The following is a 5001-nucleotide window of genomic DNA, read 5'->3' on the forward strand; positions in this document are numbered from 1 at the left end:
GATATCCTCTATGAGTATTTCTGTGATGATCTCCCTGATCAATAACACATCACCCCCTTCTCTTATTTCCACCTTTGTCATGCTGGGAGTAGTAGTTCTTGCAAAATTGAGCTGCCAGACCTACCCATCCCTCAACCATTACATTAATATAGGAGCAGAATTAGGATATTCAGCCCTTTAAGTCTTCTCCACCATTCAATCATGACTGATTTTTCCCAACTCCATCTTTCACCCTCCGTCCATAATCTCCAACCCCCTTACCACTCATAAACCTATAAAGCTATGCCTCAAATTCACCAAATGACTTGGCCTACACAACTCTTATTACCAACAGAATCATTTGGCTTAAGAAATTCCTCCTCAACTATTTTAAAAGTGCAAGCTTTTATTATGAGGACATGTCCTTGAACCTGAGTGTCACTTACGAATGGAAACATCCACTCTATCCAGGTCCTTCAGCATCCGATAGGTTTCAATCAGATTTCCTGTCATCCTTCTGAACTCCGCTGAGTACAGACCCAGAGACATCAAATGCTCCTCATGTGTTAAATCTTTCATTCCTGAAATCATTCTTGAGAACGTCCTGGGCTCCAGGCCAGCCAGAGTAATAGAGCTGATGGTCTGAAATCAGAGTTGTGCAACCAAAGCCAATGTTTTAGTTCTTTCCAAAGCTTGTTTGGAGTAAAACTCTGCTCATCTATTGTTAGACATCCGAGGCAGTGGAGGAGTCAATAGTAGTAGAACATCTCAAGATGGCCCTAAGTGAGGGGGCAACATGACCTCTGATTGGGAATTGAGGCAGGACATGAGGCAGAATTGTCAGGGGTGGAGTATTTTGGGACCAGTGACAAAAATTAAATTAGTTATAAAATGGCAATGTGTAAGATAGCACAGGTCCACACTTTCAAGTCCAAAATTGGGCCAGGGCTAACTCTGATGGCATTTGAGGGATACTTGGGATGTGGAAGGCTTTTAAAATGAAGGTTGAGGGCCATCACTCTTAGCAAGGCTGACAGAATTAGAGAACTCTGGCTGGAGGGATATGGAATCTTGGTCAGGAAAATGTAGGAGGCATATTTCATTTGTGGACAGCTGGGATCAAACAAACCCTTGTGGAATAAAATGGATGTAAGAACAGATTTTGGAGGGAAATCTGGAAGGCAAAAAGAAACTATGAGGTAGGTGTGGGTAAATATGCCGAAAGAGAATCCTAAAAGGTTCCGTAAGTATATTAGGAGCCAAAGGGTAATTAGGAAGAGAATATGTCCCCTTAAAGATAAGTGTGATTGTCAATGTGTGGAGCCATTAGAGAGGTCTTCAGTGAATGTTTTTCATTTGTATTTACATCAGGGGTGGTGATGGAGGCTCAGGAATTCATGGAAGAAAATAGTGATGTCTTAAAACAGCCACATTACAAAATAGGCACATGAAAGTAGATGAATTCCTGGGCTATGGTCAAGTGTATCCACAGACATTGTGGGAAGACAAGGAAGAAATGCTGGGGATCTGGCAGTGGTGGGAAAGTTATTGAAGGGGATTCTTCCAGACAAGATTTAACTGCATTTTGAAAGGCCATGGACTGATTGACACTAGTCATCACAGCTTTGTGTGAGGGAAACTACGTCTCACAAAATTGACTGTGATGACGAAGAGGACTGGTGAGGGCAGGTCATTGTCTGCATGGACTTTAGCAAATACTTTGAAAAGGTGCTACATGTAATGCTGGTTCAGAAAGTTAAAGTAACATTGGATCCAGCATGAGCTAGCCAATTAGACACAAGACTAGCTTGTTAGTCAGAATCAAAAGGTATTTGTGGAGGGTTGTTTTTCCAGATTGGAGGCCTGAGACCAGTGGTGTGCCACAGAGATCAGTGCTGTGCCCGCTGGTGTTAGTCAGTTATATTAACAATTTGGAGGGAAGGTGGGTAGCAATGTTAGTAGCTTTGTAACCAACACAAAAATTGGTGGCATGGTAGACAATGAGGATTACCTAAGATTACAAGAGGATCTGAATCAAATGGAAAAGTAGGCCAAGAAATGGCAGATGGAGTTTAACTCAGACACGTGCAAACCATTGCATTTTAGCAAGTTAAGCAGTAAATGACAGTACCCAAGGCAGTTTTGTGGAACAGGGAAGCCCATGGGTTCAAATACAGAGTGCCCTGAAAGTGGCAGCAGAGATCGACAGGGTGATGAAGAAGACATGTCTGCATCATTCAGGGTATTGAGTGTAGGAGTTCCTTACAGCTGTAGAAGACAGCACCTGGAGGATTGTGTGTTGTTCTGGTCATCCAACTAAAGGAAGGGTTTCATTAAGACACAAAGAATGCAGAAAAACTTCAGAAGGTTGCTGCCTGAACTAGGCAGCTTGAATTATAAGGAGGGATGGATAAGTTGGGGCTGTTTCCTCTGAAGGGGGCTGAGAGCTGACTTATAGAGGTTTAGAAAATCATGAGGGATTTAGACCATAAGACAAAAGAGCAGAAGTCGGCCATTTGGCCCATTGAGTCTGCTCCGCCATTTTATCATGAGCTGATCCATTCTCTCCCATTTAGTCCCACTCCCCCACCTTCTCACCATAACCTTTGATGCCCTGGCTACTCAGATCCCTATCCATCTCTGCTTTAAATACACCCAATGACTTGGCCTCCACTGCCACCCGTGGCAACAAATTCCATAGATTCACCACCCTCTGACTAAAAAAATTTCTTCGCATCTCTGTTCTGAATGGGCGCCCTTCAATCCTTAAGTCATGCCCTCTCATACTAGACTCCCCCACCATGGGAAACAACTTTGCCACATCCACTCTGTCCATGATAAGGTGAAAGATCACAATTTTTTTTCCCTAGAGTAGGAGAGTCTAAAACTAGAAGGATCAGTTTTAATGTGGACCTGAGGGATAACTTCTGCACACAGAATGTGATAGGTAAATGGAACAAGTTAGCAGAGATGATATAATTACAATGTTTTAAATATATTTAGATTGGTTATGTACAGTTCAAATTTAGATAGATATGGGCCAAATGCAAGCAAATGTATTTAACACAGCTATGCATCTAAAAATATCTCACATGCCACTATAGTATTTGTTTCCACTAACACCCCTGCGGTGCTTTCCAGGAAAGCACCACTCTATGCAAAAACGTAAGACCATAAGTCATAGACCATTCAGCCCATTGAGTCTGCTCCAGCATTCCATCGTGCCTGATCCCAGTTCCTATTGAACCACATACACCTGCCATATCCTTTGATGCCCTGACCAATCAGGAAGCTATCAATTTCCAGCTTAAATATACCCATGGACTTGGCCTCCACTGCCATCTGTGGCTGAGCAATCCACAAGTTCACTGCTCTCTGGCTAAAAAAATTCCTCCTTACTCTGTTCTGAAAAGTCGCCCCTCAATTTTGAGGCTGTGCCCTCTAGTTCTGGATACCCCCACCACAGGAATTATCCTCTGCCACCCTATCTAGTTCTTTGAACATTTGGTAGGTTGCCATGGGATTCCCCAGCCCTCTCCCCCCACATTCTTCTAAATTCCAGTGAGTACAGGTCCAAAGCTGCCAAACGCTCCTTATATGTTAACCCAGAATCATCATCGGCGGGCACATCCAATTTATGCATCCCTCTCTCAACTGAAAGCTATGCCCTCCCTCTATTATTCAAAGTATCTAAACTAGGTGAAAGGTTCTGACTGTCTACCTTATTTATGCATCTCATAAATAGATAAAACTGCAGCTGTCACCCCTCAGTCTTCATTGCTCAGAGAAAACTATCCAAGTGAGTCCATCCTCTTCTTGTGGCTAATACCTTCTAATCCGTAAAGTTTCGTAGTAAATCTGTTCAGCACTCTCTGCAATGCCTCCATATCCTTCCTGCAATGATGCAACCAGAACTGCACATAATACTCAAAGTACAATCTCACCAAAGTTTTATAGTTCAACGGACTTCTGTTCAGAATCATCTACCTGGATGGCATGCTAAAGAAAGTTCTTCTATGTTACCTCAGTACGTGTCACAATAATAAATTAATTACAAATTACACATTAAATGCTGAAGCAAAAAAAAACTTATTGGAGGAAAACTATAATCCACAATGTAGGTAACTTCAGAAATAATATCTATGAAGCAAGAAATATTGCAAATGGAAAATAATCCTCAATACCATAACTCAGCTTGTAGAGTCGCAGCACAACAGCTCCAGTGACCCAGGTTCAGTCCTGACCTCTAGTCTTGTATCTGTGGAGTACGGAGAACACGACTAAATATGGGCTGAAGTAAACACAGGAGTTCTCAAAGGACCAGAACTGAAAATTCAAAAAGGGCAGGTGAAGACCCAAAGGTGAAGAAAAGTGGACATCAAACTGTGGATGTCATGATTATTTAACAATCATGTTTTACAGTCTAGATACCTACCCAGAAGAATGTGGTCAATTAGCATTACTATGGATCAAGACTGAAGAAGATGAATTTTGAAAGGATAGCATGCTATGCATAATTGTACAGAGTGGAGGAGATTATTAAGAATAAATTACAAACAGGTTTACATTTTTACATTAAAGATTTTTTTGCTAGTTTCAAAGTTAAAGATATTAAACTAGAGCATCAGAGTAAAAAAGACTATGTATCATCTGAACTAAACATCTAAATATTTGGGAGATTTCAATGTATAGGTATATGTCAAATATGTTGAGAGTCTTGGAGGAATATAGACAGGGTGATGAATGAAGACAAAGTAAGACATCTAAAATGGTGGAACTCTGAGATGTAAGGTGCTGCATTTGCTAGAAAACGAAATGAAAGAGAATTTTGGAAATACTTGGAAGATCAAGGTAGCATCTATGGAGACAGAAAATCTGAGTGAATTTTATCGTACATCAAACTGACCAGTTCTAACATAAACAAGAAAGTCTAGTTATTTGAATTTGTTGGATTTTGGAGGCTACAAGTTGTCAATAGGGAAGATGAGGGACTGTTCTTTGAGCTTATTTTGTGCTTCGTTG

General features: G+C 41.2%; 1 long non-coding RNA gene across 1 annotated transcript; it reads right to left on the reverse strand.

The window, feature by feature from the left end:
- Positions 1–459: 459 nt before the first annotated feature.
- LOC140203421 (uncharacterized) lies at positions 460–4569 on the reverse strand. Its single transcript, XR_011887364.1, has 3 exons — positions 4415–4569; positions 4164–4237; positions 460–621 (listed from the first exon to the last, which is right to left on the reverse strand). It is a non-coding gene; the product is annotated as an uncharacterized lncRNA (long non-coding RNA).
- Positions 4570–5001: the final 432 nt, after the last annotated feature.

Source organism: Mobula birostris, chromosome 9, assembly GCF_030028105.1.
Source record: "Mobula birostris isolate sMobBir1 chromosome 9, sMobBir1.hap1, whole genome shotgun sequence".
Classification (NCBI taxonomy): Eukaryota; Metazoa; Chordata; class Chondrichthyes; order Myliobatiformes; family Myliobatidae; genus Mobula; species Mobula birostris.